Here is a 26,228-nt window from a genome sequence, read left to right as displayed (position 1 = left end):
GTTTTCCCCCAGCGACTAACAGGAAGAAAGCAAGAAAAAAATGAGGATACAAAAACAACCGTTGCCAAAACAGTCAGAAAGCTACTTGTTATAAAATAAAAGTACAAAAATGGCATGACGTAATAATGTCCTTTCTATGGTGAAAATGTACACTCACTGACTGCTGTATTAAACATAGCTCGCTTGTAGTTGGTTGGACAGAAGTGCTTTAAATCTTCATAACACAGACGGAAAGAGTTTTTGCTCCATGTTGAAATGCCAACATCACACAGTTGCTGCAGATGTGTTGGCTGCACATCCATGATGTGAATATCTAGTTGCACCACATCCCAAAGGTGCTCTACTGGATTGAGATCTGGTGACTGTGGTGGTCATGTGATTAAACTCATGTTCAGGAAAGCAGTCTGAGATTATGACATCATACTTTTTTGCTGAAGCAGCCATCAGAGGTTTGACTCACTTGAGTCATAAAGGGATGGACAAGGTCTGCAGTGACACTCAGGCTTTTAGATCAGTTTGCACCACCAGCCTGTTTTCATGTTGGTTGTAATCTTTTTTTCTGAGCTGTTCTGCTTTCTTAGTTGTAACAAGTGGTTATTTGTGTTACTGTGGCCTTCCTATTGCCTATTCTCTTATGACTCTGGCATCAACTAGGTATTTTGTCCCAGAGAACCACTACTCACTGGATATTTTCTGTCTTTTGGAGTCTGTCTCCTTAAACCCTAGAGATGCTTGTATAGGAAAATCCCAGCAGATCAGCAGTTTATGAAATACTCAGACCAGCCCAACTAGCATCAACAACCATGCCATGTTCAGAGTTACTTAAATCACCGCTCTTCCCCACTCTGCCACTTCAGCAGGTTGTCTTAGCTGTGTCTACATGGCTGAACGCACTAAGCCGATGCCATGATTAGATATTTGTGTGAACAAATAGTTGAACAGGTGTACCTAACAAAGCTTTCAGTGCTGCTGAAAGCTTTGTCAAATACTATATCCCAAGTGGTCTGGCAATGATTAAATCCACAATTAATCCATAGTTACGTCATTATAGTTCAGACGTTCTTGTCAGATTTGATATTGCATGGTAACTATAGAAAGCCTTTCTCTTTCTCACCTGAATCATTACTAACATTAAGGATAATCAGTATAATCAAGAAAACATTGTATGGACGTATCAAATGATAACTACTCCAGATTCATTCTTGAGCTGCTCACTACAAGTGCAAAGATGTACTGTGCCTGCATATTTATTACAGACCAAATCAGAGGCTTGCAGCATGGCACTCACCCTAAATCGTGACTGAGAATGCTGCTGTTGACTGAACTGAGGTACACAGAACATTGCATCCTTGTTAAAAGCTGAAGAAATCGTAGCTTTCAGAGCTATTAACTTTATGTGTCGTGTTTGTGGACTACACTAAAATGAAAGTTTGATCAGCAGAAGAACAAATTAACAATTAAACTAAAAACTAAATGCAGGGTGGATGTTTTCTGTATAAACAGTGGGTATGAGTACAGTGTGTTTCTGTGTTTAGCAAAAGAGAACAAAGGGCCGGCAAAGTCTTTCACAATTTCCTCTGTTTAATTAGAAAAATGAAAGCTCTGACGTTGTCATTATTTTTCCAAGTGGTATTATAAAATGTATCTTCCTCTTGTCGGCCGACTGGTATAAGCCTTGTGTTGACCTGCTGTTCAGTGACTGGGAAGCAGAACACACAACACAACACAAGAAAGGTCCAAGTCACTCACTAGCACGGTGCCCTGCTACCAGTTTGAGTTTGTATGAGAGGCCTAGGGGGAAAGTTTTGTGTCAAAACACCACTTAAATTTGGCAGCACATGAAAAGTCATCACAGTATTTCAAGCCGCAGATTTTCAGAGTGAGTTTCTCTTCGCTGAAATAAGTGTGAAATGCTTCTATTGCTGTCACTGGAAGCATGCATCTGTGGAGGCCGTTTGTCTTGGTGAAGATTACAGCTGCAGGGAGAGAGTGTGTGTCAGACAGGGGCAGGCATTTTGCCAAGTTTACCGTTACTCTCCAAGTCAGAAGTCTGACACAAGACAAAAATATTCACAGGATAATTTGGTCTTGCTTTCTTTCTTTTTTTATTGAGTAATAACCTTAATTATTCAAATATTCATGGAATTTCTGAGCCTCTTCAATGATGGACCTAATGTTTGGAGATTGAATTCAGTGTATAACAGCTGATACTCAAAATTTTCAGTTTAACCAAGTCAACTTTGCTCTTTGTTGGCAAAAAGGTCCTCGGTCCAAACCAATCATCAGGCCGAGGGCTATCCTTGTGAAGCAAGGGTCTCTTTGGGTAACTCTGACTTCCTCCCACGTCCACACGAGGTTAGGTTAAATAATAATTCTAGGTTGGCTGTAGGAGGGAGGGGTTGTCTTTTTATTTTAGCCCTGCAATACACTGGTGACCTGTACAGGATTGCTCTATAACAGATGGGATCGGCTCCAGGACCCTCTTGACATTGAAACGGATAAGAGGAAGAAAATGTCTGCCTTTTTTTTAACTTTATAAACAAAACAAGGGCACACAAGTTTTGGAGCCAATGTAAATAGCCTGTGGCATGCTGATTTGACTGCCTAAACGTAGGTATTGTCTTCTGTAAAAAAAGAAAACACTGTTAAGTGTGGGAGTGTTGCTACAGGGTACAATTAAGGAACACCTAAGATATGAGATATGAACCACCAGAGACCATTTTCTTTTGAAATGCACATTGGTTACTACTTCTTTTAAGTTAGTTTCAGCAAATGTGAAAAGTTGATTATAGCGCAAATTATTTTCTGCTTCATGCCTGCAAGGTAACTCCAACCTAATACAATACTACAAAGTAACAAAGTTAACTGTTGATACATTTTTATTATACATTTGTAATCTCACAAAAAAAAATACCAAATGAGACATAATTCTAAATAAATTTTTTCTGTTAAAGTGGCAATCACAGCTTCAGATTCCTCTCTCTTTTAAAACACCCAGCTCTATTAGATAAATAATTATGCAGGTCTTGTTACTTACTGATACATAAGAAAAGCCACATTAGTCTTCCATCTAAGACTTTAATCTTGCATTACTTGAAGATTCTATCTTTGCCCTTCCTTTCCTTGTTTTTGTTTTAAAACTACTCAAATTGTTCCACCATCTGCTATTTCAGCTACCCGAGGAAAACAAAATCAGTATCTTTGCCCTTTTTTGGTCATGCAATCAAGCCTTCATTTTCCTGGGAGATTTCATACCCAGTGGCAGACAGAATCGCATAGTCCAAGTGAAGCTCATTGGTAATGAATCAGATTTTGTTGTTCTATAGCTGCTACATAGTGCAACCAATAAAAACCTGACCATTGCCATTTTAATGCTGACATTAATGGCCTAGTTAGGCAAGGGAGTACACGGAGGAGGAGATCAACCTTCACTTCAGAAAGGATCCACAGTGCCTGCGTGATCTGAATCCCAGGTACAAAACACAGCTGTTACTAAAAAACTTCTTGACTTGATTATGCATATGCAGATGTGAAATTCTGTGCCACCCTGCTGTATGTCCATTTATTTTGTACTGATTTGCAGTTAGATCAGATTCTGACTGACACACGGGTGTGGAAGTGAACTTTTAGCAACATACATCAACATCGAATTTGTATTTGGCTTTAAAGTATACAATTTCACAGCAACTTAATACGTTTCTGGTGTCTTGAATAATAATAACACAAGCACATGTATTTGTGGACACAGAAACAATGAATTATGCATGTCTCTTCTTTCCAATTACTTGCGCCAAAGTACTCACATTCCCCAAATACGCAGAGCCGCTAATAGTGCACTCATATGTGATTCCCACATAGAGACTTTTGATGATCTGAGAATGTTTTAAGAAAAAACAATTGAGACCAGTGAAAATCATAGAAAAGTTAAATGCATTTTTTTTTTCATACTGTAACATTATATTCATTTTTTTCTTTCTAGGTAAAACACAAGCTTACCTCTGTTATAACATCATTCAATAATACCAAGTGTTGGGGTTATTGCTTTACGGAAGCGTAGAGCTGCCACCCAGGCAAAAGAAAAATACAAGTGTATCACGTTATAACGTGAAAAGTTTATTGTTCTAACAAGATACTTTTCCTGTTTGTACAATATACTATCATGTTTGTACAATATACCTTTCATGTTTGAACAACATAATTATCACGTTCGTACAATATATTTATATTGTAACGTGATAATTATATTGTACGAACGTGATAATTATGTATATTGTACGAACGTGATATTATGTTGTTCAAACATGAAAGGTATATTGTACAAACATGATAGTATATTGTACAAACAGGAAAAGTATCTTGTTAGAACAATAAACTTTTCACGTTATAACGTGATACACTTGTATTTTTCTTTTGCCTGGGTGGCAGCTCTACGCTTCCATAATTGCTTAAGAGAAGTATTTATTTATTTTTTTACAGTTTTTTAAAAGTTTTTTTAAACTTTCTTTTTCACTTCATCAGCCTTGTGTGCAGATAATTGAATTACCTTTGTAATGACATGATTGTAACTGTATTGTAATTACTGAATTTAGTGCCGTAAACCCTCTAAGTTAATTATTATAGATTTAAGGGACACAAATTTGACTTTAGATCAAAATGATGAGAGCATGGCAGTTCTCAAACCTTTCAGTTTAGTCAAATTTAAAATAGCATTTTAATGAGTACATTAGTAATCCTAATAGATAAATAAACGCATTTTTCAGGATGACTCACAGATGCCCAAAATAGAATGACAATAAGTTATTTTTGATGTATTCATCTTTGGTGGATGTAATCCAGATGTGTAGCTCCAATCCTGTATGCTGAGTATAACTCAAAGTGAAACAAAAATCAAGGACTTAATCTCTTCTGGCTTCTGGGATTTTAGAAACATTTTGTAGTTAATTGACTCCAGCAAAGAGCTAGCTTTCACAACGAAAAAGATTAAATGAACGCCTAACTAAATAAACACACCAATCACATACTTGACTGGAAATGAGTACAAATACTTTTTTGCTCATTGAAAGCACAAACCAGCCAGTGTTTTTCCATTATAAATCATTACATGTCTGCACTATTCTTCATTATGCAATCGAGGCTGTAAGCATAGCTTACTCTAATTAATACAGATGCCCATAAAAAGAGGAGATGATCAGCACAGAGACTAAGAAGATCCTGTGATGCCAGTGGCAATTTTGTATTGATTCGCCATCTGAGACACAGAGAGAGCGACAGTAACTAAAACTAATGGGGGGCCTTCAAGAGGACAGGGTGCAAAAAGAAGAAAGGGAAAGGAGAAGAATAGGAAGGAGGTGCTTTGGTGGCTGGAAAACAAAAAAAGAAGGTTGGAGTGCATGCAATGCCTTTTATGATGGTCTGGTGGACCATCATAAAAGTGCTGTGTTTCAGCTGATGCAGTAAATTGCAGAAACTGATCTTGGCAACACTGTAGTGAAGAAAAAGCTCTCTTTTGTCTAAAAGCTGCAGTAAGTTTAAGTGGCCTGTGGAATCAAACTGATGTTTAAAAGGAAATGAAGTGTCTTCAAATGCAATATATTGCTTTGATAAATGGCCTCGGCTCTTATTTATCTTTTAGCATATGAGACTTGACAGATTTAACGGTTGCTCATTTCTCTTTATATATGCATAGTGCCAAACATTTTTTTTCATTTTTCCAAATATGCTGCCCCTTGCTTCTTTAATTTAACAAGCCTAACATTTGCAATGTGTTCACTTTGCTTTGGAAAGATATTTGTTATACTCTCAAATGCTGAAGTGACAGCGTGATGCTCAGACAGCTGAGTCCAAAGGATTGATGTTGCAGATTTTGGTTTGTGGTTTGTTTTCCACTTCCTGCACCATTCGGCACTGGTTTGTTGATCACAGTCTTTCAGGAACCTTGTTTAAGTTCTTTTATTTGCCTAAATTTAGCTCATTTCCCCCCCATTGAGGTGACGCTTCAGACAGTTCTACAGTAATATAAAATGTAAATGAATAAAGAAATGCTTTGCTATTTGGTTTTTGTTCAGATACTATACAATAAAGGGCTTTTTTGTGGATATTTGTCAGTTATTTATGAACATAGACTGGGTGGGCAATAGTGAAGATTAATCTTGATTAATTCAAGATTTTGTTTTTTTAATACATTATGTAACGAACTAGTCTGGATTCAGTAATTTCTTGCAGGTGTTGTTGCTGGAAATACACACACACACACACACACACACACACACACACACACACACACACACACACACACACACCAATAAATGAAAGCACCCTTAGCATACTTGGATCTGATTCTGGGAACATTTAAAGGATCTCTACCTGATGACCTGAGAGGTCTGATTAGATTATAGAGTGATTGAGCGAGTCAGAGATGTACTCAGGAGCTGAAGCATTGAGAGCTTTTTGAACTAATAAAAGGATTTTAAAGGTAATTCTTTGATGCACTGGGAGCCAATGGAGTGATTTCAGTTACTTGGGTGATATGGTCAAATTTTCTGCTTACCTGTGAGGGCTCTGGCTGCTGCAGTTTGAATAAGCTGAAGTGGTCCCATTGATGATTTGGAGAGCAGATAGAGCATTGCAATAATCTAACCTGCTTGATATGAAAGTATGGACTTCTCAGAGTCAGTTAGAGATAAAAACTTTCTGAGTTTTGATATATTTTTAAGTGATAGAAAACAGTTCTGTTGAGGCGACTGTTGTTGTGATTTGGTGCTACATAAATAAAATTAAACTGAATTGAATAGTTCTGAAAACCTCACTGATATGATTTTCAAAAGAGATATGTTGAAAATGTTCCTGGCTTGCACACTGTTTTCTGTCTCTGACTTAATGGATGTAGAAAAAATATTTCTATCTTGTCTCTGTTCAGTTCTAAAAAATGTTCAAAATATTTGGCAGTTAATGTCTTCAATGCAGCTCATTGCTGTGTGAACAGAGGTTAGTCCATCAGAGGAAAACAATAAGCACAGCAGTGTATTATCTGCATAAGAATGGTAGTATATATCGTGATTCCTTATTATAGTACCAAGCATGTAAAGGTTAAATAGTAATGGACCATGGCTGACCATTGATGAACTCCTGATTTAATTTTTATTTGTGCAGATCTAAAACTGCTAATTGAGACATAAAAGCCACCTGCCCTTTATACGAGAACCAATCAAGAACCTACCTTGTAAAATCAACTGAATCATGAAGCCTTTGAATTAATGCCATGATCAAAAACAGCAGTGAGATCAAGCAGCACTAAAACTGAAACGCTTCAGGCCATTGATGACTTTAGCCAAACTGGTTGTGATTGATACTTACTCGTGATAAATAACACCTTAAAGGTACTAATTCAGTTGTTAGTAAGTTTTCTTTTCAAATATTTTGCAGAGAAATGTGAGATTAGAAATAAGTCTATAATTATTAATTACCAATGAGTGTAAATTATTTTTCTTGAGTAGCTGTGTGATTAAAGCACATTTAAGACAAACTGGGAAAATTCCCTGTAAAGGCATACTGATAATATTTACTAAATAATCTGTAAAAATCTGTAAATGAGATTTGAGTTTGGTGAGGATGCAAAACTTCAGCTGATGAATCATTTTTTTCATATCTTTGCAGTTTACAGGTGAGAATGTTAACATTTGTGCTTGTATTACCTCAAATTAGTCACACCTATTTGTTGAAAGAAATCCAATTAATCCAGTTTTGAAAGGACCAAGTAGTTAATAGTAAAAAACAAACAAGCATAATAAAAAAAACTGAATTAGACTGAATAGGGTCAAAGGAGCTTGCAAAGAAAAGTGTCTGGACTTCTTTAAGTTACTTGAAAAGGAAGGAAAAGGAAGCACTCAAAACGTGCGGCTATCCTAAATGGGCGTTTTTAAAGTCAGCAAAGAGGCACAGAAAAGAAGATCAGACACCAGCGAGGGAGGATAAGAAGGACAGACGCAACAACATTGTCATCCCCTATGTAGCCGGTGTATCAGAGAAACTCAGGAGGGTTTTCTCCAAGCATGACATCCCGGTGTACTTCAGACCCAGCAACACACTCAGACAAAAACTGGTTCACCCGAAAGACAAAACGCCAAAACACAGACTTAACAATGTGGTGTATGCCGTACAGTGCAGCGAGGAATGCCCAGACCTCTACATTGGAGAGACCAAACAGCCACTTCACAAGCGCATGGCACAACACAGAAGAGCGACCTCCACAGGACAAGATTCAGCTGTCCATCTGCATCTTAAGGATAAAGGACACTCTTTCGAGGATGCCAATGTTCACATTTTGGACAGAGAGGACAGATGGTTTGAAAGAGGAGTGAAAGAAGCCATCTATGTCCACTGTGAGCGACCATCTTTGAACAGAGGCGGTGGTTTACGACACCAACTCTCTGCCATCTATAATCCAGTTTTGAGATCCCTTCCCAGACGCCTTAAGGCCCACTCACACCCTGGGCCATCTGACCTCAGGAATTCGCATGATAAGGTGGGGCCAGGTGTCACAATGAAATCACCCGAAACTCTGGCTGATTGGGACCCACACCCAGTTCCACACCTTGGCTCAGGCGATTAGAGGATCATCAGGGGGTCCTTTTGTCCCTCTGTGGGGGGACACTCCCACTAGGGTTATATCTGGGACTCTCCACCATTTGACCTTAGAACTGAAGAAGCCTCTCGGATGAGAGGTGAAACGTCTTCAAGTAACTTAAAGAACGACCAGTTCCCCAAAGAGATCCTGGAACGACGCAAGGTCCTGTTCCCAGTCCGACGTAGCTTCATGCAGAAAGGCTCCCGCGCTGTCATCGCCGTGGACCGGCTCTACGTGGACGGACAGCTCTACCGCGACCCCGGCACCACACCGTGGTTATATTGACTGCACTCCAGATAAGAACCCGCTACACTCTTTTCTTATTCATTCACACTTTCTCCTTTAACATGGGTTGAACCTAGTAATATCAGTATGATGTCATAGCAGATATAACACCGTCACCCTCCGTCATTACTTTAATTGGAATGTTTCCGTTTCTTTTCTTTTTTTTGTTGTCGCTCACACTTTATGTGGTTTCTTTCTTTCTCTTGTCTTTCACTGCTGTGATCACCTACTTCCCCACTCACCTACAAACAACACCCTCTATTTCTCCATATATTCGCACCACGATCACGCAAACACACACGCTCAACGGCAGCACATTTACAACAGCCTCACAGCAAGCACAGACTTACAGGACACATACGCAAGCCACGCTTGTTCATATTAGTGAATAGTCACACACATAGTCAGACTTATGGAGCCTATCACCACACTTTTTTCTCTTTCTATTTACAAACAAGTGATGTTTCCACATTTTCTCCACCCGTCTAAACGGAACACCCAGCTTACATCATTAGACATACACACACAATTATGGGCATGCTGAGGTTTGTCACATGGAATGTAAATGGGGCTGGCACCAGAGGAAAGAGGTTAAAGATATTTAACCAGCTTAAAAAACTACAGGCAGATGTTGTTTTATTACAAGAAACTCACAGACCTGTTACAGGTTTAAACGAACTTAAAACACCTGAGTTTCCTAATGTGTTTGCAGCTTGTTATAATTCTAGACAAAGAGGAGTAGCAATTTTAATACATAAAAATGTTAATTTTACAGTACTTGATACAGTTATGGATCCAGAGGGTAGATTTCTAATTATTAAACTATCAATATTGAACAAAAAACTATGTATTGTAAGTATATATGGTCCAAATGTTGATGAACCCTCATTCTTCCACGGATTTTTTAGTGCACTCTCTGAACACCTTGATTGCACACTCATTCTTGGAGGCGACCTCAACCTTGGACTAAATGAAGAAATGGATAGGCTCAACACAACAGGAACTCAGCGCAATTGGCAATCCACAAATATAATCAAACAGTATATGAGCGACTATGGCCTTTGCGATGCATGGCGCTCCCTTCACCCCAACAGTAAGGAATATACTTTCTTCTCACATGTTCATCACTCCTACTCTCGTCTGGATTATTTTTTGGTCAGCAGCTCACTGCTGAGTGACATTTCAGACACTGAGATTCACCCTATAGCTGTCAGCGATCATGCTCCTGTATCTTTAACACTAATACACAAGAATAATACTACGCCAAGTAAAAACTGGAGATTTAACACATCACTACTTAAAGATGAAGACTTTATTAAATATTTTAAAAAGGAATGGACTTCATATTTAGACTTTAATGACACTCCCGGAACATCTGCTTCTGTTCTATGGGAAGCAGGAAAAGCTGTGATGAGAGGTAAAATAATTTCTTTCTCATCACACAAAAAGAAAGAAGAAAACAAAAATATTCAGGAATTAGAAAAAACCATCAAATCCTTAGAAGAAGCCTACGCGTTCCACCAAGATCAAGAAATAATGAACAAAATATGCAAAACAAAACTAGAATTAAATGAAATTATTAATAGAAAAACACAATTCCTTGTACAAAGACTTCGCTTGCAGAATTTTGAACACAGTAACAAACCAGGTCGATTTCTAGCAAACCAGTTAAAAATAAATAAAGAAAAAACAACTATATGTGCCACTAAAGATTTATCAGGGAACACAATATATGACCCTGGAAGAATAAACAAGATTTTTAGGGATTTCTATGAAACTTTATATTCACCACAAATAAACCCGTCTAAAAATGAAATTGATTTGTTTCTTGACAACGTAACTCTTCCAAAATTACTAGACAGTCAAGCAATGGCACTGGATTCGCCACTGACGCCAGGTGAACTCCAGGAAGCCCTGATAAGTATGCCCATTAATAAAGCTCCAGGTCCAGACGGCTTTCCTGCAGAATTCTACAAAGAATTCTGGACAATTTTGGCACCAGTATTCCATGGAATGTTGCAGGAAATCAAGAAAAATGGCAGACTACCACCAAATATGAATTCTGCTAACATTAGTCTCCTGCTAAAACCAGGAAAAGACCCTTTATTTCCCTCAAGTTATCGTCCAATATCCCTTATAAATGTAGACCTTAAAATAATCTGCAAAGCTCTCTCAAAGAGATTAGAGAAAATAACCCCCCTCTTAATTCATCCTGACCAAACTGGTTTCATAAAAGGTCGGCACTCCTCAACAAATACTCGTAGATTTCTTAATTTAATAGACTACTCATACAATAAAAACATTGAAACCATAATATTATCTCTAGATGCAGAAAAAGCATTTGACAGAGTTAACTGGAAATTTTTATTTGCAACTTTACACAAATTTGGTTTTGGAAACTCTTTCATAAATTGGATAAGAATATTATACAATTCCCCAACAGCTCGTATCAGAACAAATGACCAGACATCCTCCAGCTTTTGTCTCCTGAGGGGCACCAGACAGGGATGCCCACTCTCCCCTTCACTTTTTGCAATTTTTATCGAACCTCTAGCAGCAGCACTTAGACAGGCTACAACAATTAAGGGCATAAAATGTAATAACGTAGAACATAAAATCAGTCTCTATGCAGATGATGTGTTGCTTTTTCTGCAAAACTCACAAATCAACCTCTCTGAGGTAATTACTCTAATAAACTGGTTTTCAAGAGTTTCAGACTATTCAATTAACTGGCCAAAATCTACAGTTCTTCCCATTAACTGCTCCTTCCACAATTCATCTTCTGCCCCACTACAATCTGGAAATATTAAATATTTAGGTATTATTGTTTCTCCTAAGCTTTCAGACTTAATTAAATTAAACCACATCCCACTTCTAAAGAAAGTAGAAGGCGATCTGACTAGATGGAAATCTCTACCCATATCACTCATGGGAAGGGTCGCCACTATAAAAATGATGATCTTGCCAAAAATAAATTACTTATTTTTAATGATCCCTAACAAACCATCACAAGATTGGTTCAGATCTCTGGATTCACATATTTCTAAATTCCTTTGGAAAGATAAACCCCCGCGCATCAGCTTAAAAACGCTACAAAGAACCAAGGATAGAGGAGGACTAGATCTGCCTAATTTTCACCAATACTTCTTAGCCAACAGGCTTCAGTTCATCTCAGAATGGTTAAAATGTACCCTCTTAGATGAGCCCTGGCTAGATGTTGAACAGGCACTATGCAATGATCTAGAGATTTCAGACCTACCATTTATTAGCTCAAACATCAAAAGACATGAATGCTTTAAAAGCATCAACATCAGCTTTTCTCTGTCAGCATGGTGGGAGTTTCTAAAAATAACGGAGTCTTCATTAATCCCATGCAAACGTACACCTATCTGGAATAACCCTGACATATTACAAAACAAAAATATGATTAATTTCCCAGAATGGAGTTGTAAAGGAATTAAATACTTAGAACATATATTAGAGGGAACAGAATTTATTCCATTTGACAGACTAGTTACACAATATGGGATCAACAAGAAAAGATTTTTAGAATATCAACAAATTAAATCCATAGTAAAAAAGAAATTTAACCTCAGTCAAGTTGAATTACAAACACCACCAAGTGTGGTTCAATTTCTTACTCTTAAATCCCCCAAACTATTATCTAAAATATACAGAACACTTTCTAAAATAGATGAATCAATATCCCTTCCTATTGCAAAGTGGGAAGCAGATTTATCAGTCAGCTTAGACCAAAACGTCTGGTCTCAGATTTGCTTAAAAACCTTTAAATTTATTAAAAATCCCAATCTGCAATTAATACAATACAAAATACTGCATAGAGTGCACTATACAGGTCATCGAATGTTTAAGATGGGCTTTACATCCGCCAACAACTGCTCACACTGTCAAGGCAATACACCAGACAGTTACATCCACGCTCTTTGGTTCTGTCCACCAGTGCAGAAGTTTTGGCACGAGATATGTGAGGACTTATCAAAGTGTCTGAAATGTAAAATTCCAACCTCCCCTTTAGTATGCTTGTTGGGAAATTTGGATGATGTCACTACAGAAATTAATACAGTCCACATGGTTTTTATTGCCCTATGCATCGCCAAGAAAACGGTCCTCATGAACTGGAAAAATAAAAATAATCTTAATTCTAGCCAATACAGAAACTATCTAATAGATCACATTAGTCTCGATATAGCCTCTGCCACCACATTAGATCAATCCCTCTGGGCTCCTTTGATCGGCTCCATCACCTAGCGGGGGTGGGGGGTCGTGGTTTGGTCCCGCCTTGGCTATTGTGGTTGATGTGGAGGTTGGGATGGGCTTAGGGCACCTGGAGGACCCCTAGAGACGTTATCCCTGGAGGGCTTAACCCGGGGGTTGTGTTCATAACCTGGTTAGTGGCTCTGGTCGCTCTCAGAGGTTGTTCTCCTCGTGGCCGCGTGCAGCGGGGCTGGAGGATGGTCTGTGCTGGCGGACGTAGGTTACTGGCCTGGTGGCCTGGCTGCCCCTGAGTGGATCCGGGGCGGGCGTGGGGGTTTGGGGTTCGGGGGTGCTTCGCCTCCGTGCTGGGGCTCTGGCTGGGCCTTGGGGGCTTCGGTCCTCGTCGGTGTGTCGCCGAGGTTGTGGGCGGGTGGGTGCACGGGGGCTCAGCCCTGGCGCAGGGGGCCTCTTGTGCATCGGCCTAACCGGGGGGCTCTTGAACTGGCAGGGAGGTTGTTCCATCTTTGCAGGAGTCCACTCTGCAGGTGGGGGAGAGACATAGGAGAGGTGGAGAATAAACTTAACCTGGGTGTCTGTGTCTTGTGTAGTCTGGGAGATGATTGAATGTTGGGGTGGGTACAGTTTCCTCTGCGGTGGGGTAGAGTGGGCTGCCCCGGGTCCTGTGGGGCTTGGCGGTGTTGCTGCCGTAGGCCCCGGTCTGGATGGGCCTGGGCTCCCTTGCCTTGGTGGATACCAGAGGACGGGGGTGCATATTGGGGTCAGCGGGGGAGCTGGCCCTAGGGAGGGACACCCTCCCCTCCCTTCTTTTCCTCCCCATCCCCGTCTGCCTCCCTCTTCACGCTCCACCACACCCACCCACACAGGTAGGGCTTTGGGGTGCGGGTGTGTCACCAGGGTGCAGGGGAGACATTCCCCCCCCCTCTGTCCTCTTCTGGCCACCTGTGCCTCAATTTTATCTCACAACTTAGACATCCACATTACTTACACTCTCATAACACACACATATATATATATATAGGGCCTTGAGGGTGGGCACGTTAACGGCGTCCAGTAGACGGTCTGTGTATTCAAACCTGCCTCTGGCGCCGGTGCCCACCTCTCAATTTTAAATCCATGTAGACATTGAGGGTTCTCGGGAGGGGCCGTGCTAACACCTGCTGCTCTCTGGCAGCAGCACCATGCTCTCCCTTGTTTTAAATACACTTTAGAGCAACACGCAGCAACACTACACTTGAGCGGGAGGAGGGAGGTATGGGGTCTTAACACACCCCTGTTCTCTGCTAGCCATCGGGGCGGGGGGGCTGGGAAGAGATGCTGGCTGTCCGATTGGCCTCCCTGCTGCTGCGGAGCCTGGGGCGGTCTGCTTGCCTCCACCCCGGAGGGAAGGGTAACATCTCTTGGGTCTGGGTGCCGTTTCCATCTCTGGGGGTGAGGATACCTGGACCCGGGATATAGAGTATGTTTGGGGAGTGTGATTGTGTGTACATGTCCATTTACGTTTATTCCTGCGTTGGGTGAGTGCTGAGTGTTTGTATATGTGTGCATGAGGGTGGGAATGCATGTCTGTGTCTGTGTGTGCCTGTTTGTCTGTGTCTATATGTCAGGTCGGGTCTTAGACTTCACCTCTCTGGGAACTCCAAGGCCCTCCAAAGTGTGGAGGCCTATCTCCCCTCACCACACTCCCTGCCGGTGACTGATGCCCTCAGGGGTCGGTGCGTTGGTGGTTCTTGGTGTCCGGGGCTGGGCGCTCAGGTATGTACCAGCTCACTCCCGGTGACTACTTGGCGGGGCCTGGCGCCTGCTGCTCGGTCAGGCCTCTTCCGGGGCGCGGGGGGCCCTCGGGCCTCCGGCCTCTGTGCCTGTGGCTCGGTTCACTCTGGCACAGCTGGCTGCCGGCAGAGCCGGCGGGCACGCCGGTGCAGCCCCCTCTAGCTTCTGCCCGGTGGCTACTGGGTGACCCCTCATCTGGGGATCCTCAGCCCTTCCCATGAAGGTGGCACGGATGCCCCTCCGGTGGTCCTCCTTGGGCTCTTGCACTCTGGGGCCTCTGGATGTCTGGGGCCTGAACCAGAACCAAATGGGACAGGCGGAAAAAAAAAAAAAAAAAAAAAAAAAAAAAGTAACTTAAAGAAGTCCAGACGCTTTTCTTTGCAAGCTCCTTTGACTACGATGACCTGGATGACTGAGAACCTTCACAGATAGACTGAATAGGATTGTCCTTATTTCATTGTTTTAGCAATAAAGTACATTTTTATAATTTAAACATTATTTGGTAGTTTATTTTTTTCTTTCTTTCTTTTTTTTAAAATCTTTTATACTGTTTCTCGAGCGTGCTTTGGTGGAGGATGTATGTCGATTAGTAGTTCTGACAGGAGCAACATTATCAATAATTTGCACAGAAATTGTCCATTATTTCATCTCACAACGACAGTACTGTTAACATGTATTCTGAAAATTCGCCAATGAATGTTTCAACCTTGCTGGCTGGATATAACTCTTATTTATAAAAGAGCTGGTATATGTTTAACAGATAGACAGTAAAAGTCAGAAAGTATACAATAATAATCAAAGACAGCAACATCTTGAACATTTGTCATTGTGACACTGAGGCCTCTGGAAAATATTAGATGAAGGACTTTTTATACAGTTGGGTCCAGTGCTGTTTAAAATCAAACTATTCTGATTAATCGATGAAGTACGTAGTGTCAGAACTGCTGCTCTTGTCATTGTGTATTTTAAAATCATAGCACACAAAAATATGGTAAAACTTTGTTCACCAATTTCTTCTAGGAAATGAGGATGATATACAGTGAGGAGCAATGCAGCAAATGTGGAATTAATGAATTACTAAACTTAAATATTCAAAATTCAGATAATTGTTAAATGACAAAGATTTACATTTAAAAATGTTTTTATATATAACAGCGATCCCACCAACCATCATATTTGTATTGGTGCAATCTTCAAAACTATAATTAGTGGATGATGTTTTAATCAGCATTGTATTACTAGTGTTATCAACCCAGGATTTAGTTAAAAGCATAAAGTCAACTTTAGTGTTATTAATGACATTGTTAATAAATAGACGGTTTTTATGTTAAAGTCTAGGGAGTTGCAGAAATATGAGTGAACTGAGACAGAGTGGGGTTTAATGTGTACAAGAGCAGTGGGTCTTTGAGATCTGCTTGCTGGCTGGAGAAAGTTACCATGGAGTGAAATGCTAGTAATTGTAGACTGTGAGGAGTTCAAAGGATCAGAGATACCTGGCTTCGTGTTATATGAAGAAAAGCTCCCGGTATGGAAATTTATAATGTTAACACAGGGTCCTGTCTCCACAAGAGTCCAGTGCAATAAGTGGGGATTGATTAGGGCTGGTATTAGACCCAGACGATGTCAGTAGTAGCGGGACTGGTCAGAGTAAGTAGACCATGATTAATTGATTTTTCCAGCTGAAATAGAAGGATCTGACTCTATAGCACCATGTGAAATATCTAAAGAAAGAACTTCTGTTCCAAGTCCATTATGATGCATGCCATCATATTTGAATAACTGATTAAGTTCCCAGAGGAGATTAAAATTGTCAATGAAGAAGATATTGTGGGGAGCGCAGGCTGATGAAAGCCAGGTGTGCAGTGACAGTAACCTACTGAACCATCCAACACCATGACCACAGACAGGGATGGGACCAGACATGAAAATACCCTGCATCTCTTTAGTGAGCAGAACAGGAGTTCAGAGCCTTGTTTGAGTAGATCAGATTGCTCTTTGTGGATGCTTTTACTCCTGCAAGTACAATGACTTTTGTAGAGCTTGGGCACTTTCCAACTAATTTAGCAGCTTTTTTACATCTTGGACAGTGACTTCTGGGAAACAACAGGCTATAAGCTTGTTTTAACATTTCTAATTACTGACTCACCAGTTATTAGAGCCTGTGTCTTAGAAGAGCTAGAAGTCTTGCAGGCTCTGAACTGGTTTGTGTTGAGGCAGACTGTTCAGGACTTTCACTGGAAACGATTTTTTTTACTGTGTAGATAGAAACCGAAGGTGGAATCCACAAAACATAAAACCAGAGACAAGACAAGTAGAAATTATGAATCTATTCAAACAAAGTAGGTAGAAAAGAAATAAAATGGGTAGAGAGCAAACAGACTGCAGTTGACGAGGCAGCGCTGCGCAGCAATGATGTAACAAAAGAATCAAGTAATGCCTCACAGTGGATTGCTTCTGGTTGTACGTTCTGTGTTACTACACAATATGGAAAACCTATAATTTGACAAAATGAACCAAAAGTTTATAGTTGTAATCCAAAAATTTAGGCTGTCATGTATTGCAGGGGTGTGTTGTGAAGCACTGAATCACAGTGAATGTACTTTGGAACAGAATTAAAGCTTCTTCTTACCCATGGCCCACCCACACATGTGTTTCTGCTTATTTTGTCTGATTGGTCCTATTCTCAAACCTGTGTGGGTGTGTGCATACTGTGAATGATTGACATCTGGACCGCTCTTTTGATAGACCTGCTGTTTGAAGGTGACACAGCTTATACCATTTTTGGTATTATGCTGCAATCATACAGCGAGAGGTCTAGCTCCTGACCTGTCATGTATCAGTCAAGAATCCTTGCCATCACATTTTAAGAAAAGGAGAACCATCATTTATCCATGAGCAGCATAGTCTGAAAAGCTTTAAAAAGAAGTCCCTCAACATCTAAATACATGCCATGAAACTGTGGCCAAATTTTCACTGTTGGAACCAAAGTGGGAGTGAAAATGAAAGGTATGTGGAATTTTGTCAGATTTATAGTTCCTTATCAGCGAGGTGTTTTTGAAAAATGATGCTTAAGTGGTGGCTCATGAAATTATGAGAGCATAAAACGCCATCCCAACGGTCAATTATTGTGCACATTTCTTTAGACTATGAGTGTCAGTGTTTGCTATTTATATTTCAATGAATGCAAAAGTTAAATTAACTGTTAATTCATCCTATTATTACCTTTGGGTCATTTCATGTGAAAGGATTCTGTAGTTTTATACTTTCTGGCAGACATGACTAATTGAACTGATACTGAACTGATATCACACTGAAATTGTTTCTACATAGTAGAACTAAGTACTATGGTTATAGAAGATTGCTATTATGGTTACACTAGACAGTATTAAAGGTGGACAACATTATACAGTAAATGAAAAGTCATTAACTATTGTTTGTTTTCATACAACATATAACACACGTCTGCAAAAATCAGCTGCATGGGATGTTTTTGGTATATTTGATGAAGATTTTCGGGTGCTGAATCCAAAAATGATCTCCATTTTTCTCCATCACATGCAGTTTTTTTTTCCAAAACATGAGGAATTTATATTAAAAAAGCACAACAGCGATGAAAAAAATCAATATTTTATTACAATTAACTATATTTCTGTATTTCCTTTGAGTCTCGCTCTTAGAAATATTAAATTAATGCAAAAAATCATTACTGGATATGTTTTTTGACTCAAGTGGATACCAGATTTCAGTTCAAAAAGGAAACTTGTTTGCTTAATTAAACTAAAAACACACGTTTTGCAAAACCTGATTTTTAAAATATTTTTCCTGGTTTCAGTGGGTAAAAATCTATAAGACAGTCAAAAAATCCTATGGAGTATTGTTTTTATTGTTTTTTTTGTTACAGACCTTTGTCCATTTAGAAATGTCGGATGCTCAACATTTACAAACTAGACTTAATTATTATATTCAGTATGGCCACAAATGAGTGACTGAGCACAAAAACTCAACAAGAAAGTGTTCATAGAGGTCAAGGCACAAAGCTGTTTTCCCATAAACATCTATATATCAATTTGCAGCTACAGCTATTGCCATCTGGTGGCCTTCAGATAGAATGCAGGCACTTTTGCAGTGTCTTAATTCTCTGATCTGGAAGCCACGTCTATGTTTCATATATGCCTGATATTCTGTAATTGACCAGATGGAACCAAGAACAGACCTCACTAACAGTTCAATAGGTTTATTTACAGCAGCTGAGATCTGCAATAATAATAATTTTATTGAGCTTTCCTAGCACAAGAAGAGGCTAGACAGCTGGTGAGTGAGTAGGCAGGCAGGTTAGTATTCCCAGTCTGTATCACAATCCAATTAGTTTCACCAAGCCACAGAGAGTTTCCAAAACTGCCACGAGCAACTGGATGACACACTGAAGATTTCGGGGAAGAGGAGAGAAGAGCAAATGGTAAGCACCATTAGAGCTACTTCCACATAGAGCTAGATGAGAATAACGCTACTGTGAGTAAAGCTATATGATCTGGCAAAGATGGAGACGAAGAACTGGACTTTAAAAACACCAGCAGGTGATGAGGGAAATGGGCAGCAGGTGTGTGTCATCCAGTGATCTCTGCAACATAGATTGAGCACCATACTTCTAGAGTTCCCACAAGAGTGCTAACCGACAACATACTCACACAAACATGCCAAGTGAAAGAGAGAGCGAGAGAGAGAAAAGAAAAGAAACAACCATGGCGACCATGGCAGAGGCATGTTGGGATAAACTCAGAACATTTTGACACAACTGTATCCTTTGTTTGGTTTACTTTTGAAGCATAATTCTCCAAAAATCTTATATTTGCTTTCGTATTTCTCCTGCCGTGGCAGGAGAAATACGAAAAAAAAAATTGTGGCACTATTTTTTATGTAATACTTTCTGTACATATGAAATGAAAAGAAAAGAAAACCCTCTATGGGATATGGTGAAATACACTGAATGACCAAAAGTATTGGAGGAGAGGCTGGCTTTCAGAGGGGATAGAACTGCAGTTTTATGTCCCACAGGAGTGATACCAGATAAAGTATTGCTACAAATCTGTCTTGGAAATTGACTAAAATTAACTCTCTTCGTTCTGCTATGATAATTTTAGTTGGGTCGCCTGTGCAATTATAGCTTAATGTTGAAATTAACAGTATGCCCCCTGTTACATCATATCGATGTCTACACTTTTTTTTAATAGCCAATCCATCCAGCATGACAGGTGACATAATCTCACAAACAACATTTAATCAAGTGCAAGGTGTTGCTAGAAACCTTATTTAGCAAAACTGAGAACTGAAAATGCAAAGGTTCTTTTTTTTAGTAAGACTGTATTATATAAAAACAGGACACAGAATTAATTTAAATTGTGTAGAAGACACAATTTTGTTCTGTTTTAAACACATTTCTAAACCTTTTACTTGGATCTCAGTCGAGAAAGTAAGAAAGCTTAACAATGTCTCTTACACCACAAGCAGTAAAGGTGACCCCTATAAAGGATACTATGAAAGATCAAATAGGATCAGTAGATCGTCTATGTGCACACATTTAGCAACAGGGGCAGGAACCTCCTGGCTGCAAAAGGCTGGTGGATCAGAAGAAAGGCAAGAAAAAGCAGCACAGAGACACATGAACAGCAAGAGGACAAAACATATTCTGAGTGAGATGAAAGTGAGATTGAAAAAAGTGAACGACATACATGAAGAACACTCAAATATCCTATTCACATGTCATTCTTGTGTTAAATGAGATGCTTGCAGTATTTATACATGACAGGAGCTCCTAAAGTGGCATGAGATTTATATACACTCCCACAACATCGCTTAGTATCACTACATATTCAATTCAATTCAATTTTATTTATATAGCGCCAAATCACAACAAATGTCGCCTCAAGGCGCTTCATAGATACAAAGAAAAGCCCAACAATCATATGACCCCCTATGAGCAAGCACTTTGGCGACAGTGGGAAGGAAAAACTCCCTTTTAACAGGAAGAAACCTCCGGCAGAACCAGGCTCAGGGAGGGGCGGCCATCTGCTGCGACCGGTTGGGGTGAGAGAAGGAAGACAGGATAAAAGACATGCTGTGGAAGAGAGACAGAGATTAATAACAGATACGATTCAATACAGAGAGGTCTGTTAATACATAGTGAGTGAGAAAGGTGACTGGAAAGGAAAAACTCAATGCATCATGGGAATCCCCCGGCAGCCTACATCTATTGCAGCATAACTAAGGGAGGATTCAGGGTCACCTGGTCCAGCCCTAACTATATGCTTTAGCAAAAAGGAAGGTTTTAAGCCTAATCTTAAAAGTAGAGATAGTGTCTGTCTCCTGAATCCAAACTGGAAGCTGGTTCCACAGAAGAGGGGCCTGAAAACTGAAGGCTCTCCCTCCCATTCTACTTTTAAATACTCTAGGAACAACAAGTAGGCCTGCAGAGCGAGAGCGAAGTGCTCTAATAGGGTAATATGGTACTACAAGGTCATTAAGATAAGATGGGGCCTGATTATTTAAGACCTTGTATGTGAGGAGCAGGATTTTGAATTCAATTCTGGATTTAACAGGAAGCCAATGAAGGGAAGCCAAAACAGGAGAAATATGCTCTCTCTTTCTAGTCCCTGTCAGTACTCTTGCTGCAGCATTTTGGATTAACTGAAGGCTTTTCAGTGAGTTTTTTGGACATCCTGATAATAATGAATTGCAGTAGTCTAGCCTGGAAGTAATAAATGCATGAACTAGTTTTTCAGCGTCACTCTGAGACAGGATATTTCTAATTTTAGAGATGTTGCGCAAATGGAAGAGCGCAGTCTTACATATTTGTTTAATATGTGCGTTGAAGGACATATCCTGGTCAAAAATGACTCCAAGGTTCCTCACAGTGTTACTGGAGGCCAAGGTAATGCCATCCAGAGTAAGAATCTGGTTAGATACCATATTTCTAAGCTTTTCAGCGCCGAGTACAATGACCTCAGTTTTATCTGAGTTAAGAAGCAGAAAGTTAGTGGCCATCCAAGTCTTTATGTCTTTAAGACATTCCTGCAGTTTAACTAATTGGTGTGTGTTATCTGGCTTCATGGACAGATAGAGCTGGGTGTCATCTGCATAGCAGTGAAAATGTATGCTATGTCTTCTAATGATGCTGCCTAGGGGAAGCATGTATAATGTAAACAGAATTGGTCCTAGCACCGAACCCTGTGGAACTCCATAATTAACCTCAGTGTGTGAAGAGGACTCTCCATTTACATGCACAAATTGGAGTCTATTAGATAGATATGATACAAACCACTGCAGTGCAATACCTGTAATACCTACAGCATGTTCTAATCGCTCTAATAGAATATTATGGTCAACAGTATCGAATGCTGCACTAAGGTCAAGAAGGACAAGCACAGAGATGAGTCCACTGTCAGAGGCCATAAGAAGATCATTTGTAACCTTCAATAAAGCTGTTTCTGTGCTGTGATGAACTCTGAAACCTGACTGAAACTCTTCAAATAAACCATTCCTCTGCAGATGATCTGTTAGCTGTTTGACAACTACTCTTTCAAGGATTTTTGATATGAAAGGAAGGTTGGAGATTGGCCTATAATTAGCTAAGACTGCTGGGTCTAGAGATGGCTTTTTGAGTAAAGGTTTAACTGCAGCCACCTTGAAGGCCTGTGGTACATAGCCGATTATTAGAGATAGGTTGATCATATATAAGATCGAAGAATTAATCAATGGCAGGACTTCTTTGAGCAGTTTTGTAGGAATGGGGTCTAAAAGACACGTTGATGGTTTGGAGGAAGTAATTATTGAAGTTAACTCAGAAAGATCGATTGGAAAAAAAGAGTCTAACTTAACATCAATGGAACTAAGAGTAGCTGTAGATAATATTAGATCTGTGGGATGATTATTGGTAATTTTTTCTCTAATGATAAAAATTTTATTTGTGAAGAAGTTCATGAAGTCATCACTAGTTAACGTTAAAGGGATGGTTGGCTCAACAGAGCTCTGACTTTTTGTCAGCCTGGCTACAGTGCTGAAGAGAAACCTGGGGTTGTTCTTATTTTCTTCAATCAGTGATGAGTAGTAAGCTGTTCTTGCAGAGGGCTTTCTTATAAAGCAACAAACTATTTCTCCAGGCTAAATGATGATCCTCTAAATTTGTGACACGCCATTTCCTCTCCAGATTACGAGTCATCTGCTTTAGGGTACGTGTTTGAGAATTATACCACGGGGTCAGGTACTTCTGATTAGAGACCTTAGTTTTCACTGGAGCTACAGTATCCAGAGTCGTACGTAGTGAGGAGGTGAAATTATTAACAAGATAATCGACCTCTGTTGGGGTAGCGTTCAGATAGCTGCTCTGCTCTGTGTTGGTACAGGGCATTGACGATGATAACAGTGGCTGGATTATATTCTTAAACTTAGTTACAGCGCTTTCAGAAAGACATCTACTTTGATAAAGTCCACTCTCCACTGCTGCGTAATCAATTATTGTAAATGTAAATGTTATCAAGAAATGATCAGACAGGAGAGGGTTTTCAGGAAACACTGTTAAATGTTCAGTTTCTATGCCATATGTTAAAACAAGATCTAGAGTGTGATTAAAGTGGTGGGTGGGTTCTTTTACATTTTGAGAGAAACCAATTGAGTCTAACAACAGATTAAATGCCATGTTGAGGCTGTCATTTTTAGCATCTACATGGATGTTAAAATCACCCACAATAATTATTTTATCTGAGCTCAGAACTAAATTAGATATAAAGTCTGAGAAATCAGACAGAAACTCTGTGTAAGGCCCAGGTGGACGATAGATATTATCACCGTTTATTTTAGTGGAGAATCTTTTCAGCTTATTGCTTTATTGAAACTGGATTTTTCTCTTTGTTTAATATTAGGAAAGTTTTTGGGCTCAAAATAGATTTTTCGCTCACTACACTAAGCTGTCCAACCAATTCTCTTCATTCCAGACTGATGACATTTCCAAACAGTTTTGCTATGTGTTCAGTGATTCACCGAATGAATAAAGACTTTAAGAAACAGTCGTAGCTCTGCTTTGAAGGGAAAAAACTATACGTACCTGAGCATTTTCATGCTATGCTCGTGCTTTCCACTTGTGATATCATGAATTAATAATTGCTGCTCCAATCTAAAAATCGTGCCTTGCATTTACTACTGAAAAACTCATGTTTGATTGCCTAGTTAGTTATACATACTTTTTTTTGTAAACCTCTCTAATGATCAAAGCTGCATACTGAAAAAAGGGGCCTTTTAGCACAAGTGTGTAACACGGTAGACTGGTATCACCTGCATATTAACTCACCTCCATATTTGCTGTGGAAAAGGGTCACTCATTTGAGAATGGTTTTCTATGTATCACTATCGCTGAGTCTATGGTTGTGATTGGGTTGGGTTAATTGGAGTCTATTTGACTGCACTCATCGTCTAATCACCTTATATTTCACACTGCTATGTTATCTGCCTCTCTGTGTGGGTGTGTTATGCGGCCCAGACTCAAGAATGTTTAGATTAAAAATGTTTCTAGTGGACATTTTTCTGTTGTTCTGTGAAATGTATAATTAAGTTGCAGTTGAGCATCAGAGATATTTTCTGTCTTTCTGTGCAGGCCAGGTGCAGGTGGTTGTTTGTGTACTACATGTAACCCTGGTTAACATAACTGCCAATAAATAAAAGCCTGTTAGTAAAAACAGTCATAAGAAATATATCACAGGTGATAAATAAATAGATCATAATGGTTAGAAAATTCATTAAAAACATCAGAAATGATATAATTCATGTTATAGGATTTCATTGTGTTTAAAAACATGTTAAGAGTACAAAACTTGCTAATTCATGGTGTTTTATGTTAATTCAGGTAAAATGGCTAAAATATGTGTTGAGACTCTTATTGTGAAAGGGCACGCTGCAGCGTGACTCCTGTGATAGCCACACCCAATCGGGTTGTTCATTCTTTTTGATGCTAGAGAGGGAGAAATGCAGACAGTCCTTGCGGAGCTGCTGCCTAAACGAGTGAAAAAAGATTAAAAACGAGCCAGAAATCTACATAAAGCCATTTTTGTACTCTGGAGAATATATTTTTTGTTTTTCCGACCTGTCCTTGCCTCGGTGACGTTGTGAACATAACCGAACGGGACTTGGTGAGTTTAGAAATTGTATTTTATTTCATGCAAGAAATGTTTTGTTGTATTATATTGCTCATTTCATGCAAACGGAGAGCCAAGGTAGCAGATTTATGTTGTTTTATGTTAAACACGGTGGATTCGTGCTTAACCGACACACAGGCTGTACTTCAAAGGCCTTTGACGGTGTTTCAGCGCGCCATTTTGGCGTCACCTCATTCACGGCTAAATAAGCTGGAAAAATGGACTTTTACTGTTATTTAAGAGCTACCCTTGTGTTATTTTCGAATGTTTATGCACTCTATTTTGTTGTTATGGTAGGCCATTAAGGTTTGGATCGGGAAATGCCGAGCTAGAATCGGAGTTTGATCCGCTGAGCGAGAAACAAGATGGCGAGCCACCCACGGACCCATTGAACTGTACCGAGCAGGAAAAGGGAAAACGCCCCCTGCTGGACGTTGAGCTCTTTCGCTGAAAAACTGGTAGGATTAATCCATACACCTCTGCAAAAGAACAGCGGACTTTCAAAGCACTGGATAATCATTTGGAGTAATTCCAGGATTAATAGTTAAAGGACACAGAGACAACTTTCTTTTGTTTATTTGTTTGTTTAAGGGGATTATTCAGCCTTTTGCTGAATTGTTTTTAGTTTTTACATGTTTTTGTAAATTATTTTGGTCAACCTCACATTTTAATGCTCTAATGGTGTTAATGGAAATGTAAATAAGTTTGTTGGGTTAAAACGAAATAAGAACTGGTTGAGATTGAAAGGTGAACCTAGACCAAGATTAAATTAAATCTTGGGCCTAAAGAACTGAACTTGATTTAAAATAACACAGTGTTAATGCAAATAGATCAAAGGATAAACTTGAACTTAGAACTTGAAATAAATAAGACAATAACCTAGGTTGAAAATAACATCCTTTTAAAGCCAAATAAAAGGTTTTGAGATAAATAGGATAAACTAACAGAATATACTGAACAAAAAGGGGAAAGAAAATATCTTGTTTTCCTTAAATGTGTGATCTTGGATGTTTTATGTGATGTGTGTTAACTGTCTATTCTCTGTCTTCACAAAATAACAAGCCGGCAATTTAAATCTATTTTCTGGTCTGTGGTCTTTATTACATGCTACACTCATTACTACTCTAGTAGTCGAA

General features: G+C 39.5%; 1 long non-coding RNA gene across 1 annotated transcript; it reads left to right on the top strand.

The window, feature by feature from the left end:
- The first annotated feature begins 24,693 nt into the window (after window positions 1-24,693).
- LOC146516924 (uncharacterized) lies at window positions 24,694-25,944 on the top strand. The gene is made up of 2 exons (XR_014874699.1): window positions 24,694-25,086; window positions 25,390-25,944. It is a non-coding gene; the product is annotated as an uncharacterized LOC146516924 (long non-coding RNA).
- Window positions 25,945-26,228: the final 284 nt, after the last annotated feature.

This window comes from Neolamprologus multifasciatus, chromosome 6 (genome assembly GCF_963576455.1).
Source record: "Neolamprologus multifasciatus chromosome 6, fNeoMul1.2, whole genome shotgun sequence".
NCBI lineage: Eukaryota > Metazoa > Chordata > Actinopteri > Cichliformes > Cichlidae > Neolamprologus > Neolamprologus multifasciatus.
The sequence above is the reverse complement of the archived record's forward strand: the minus strand, read 5'-3'. Positions and strand labels throughout refer to the sequence as shown.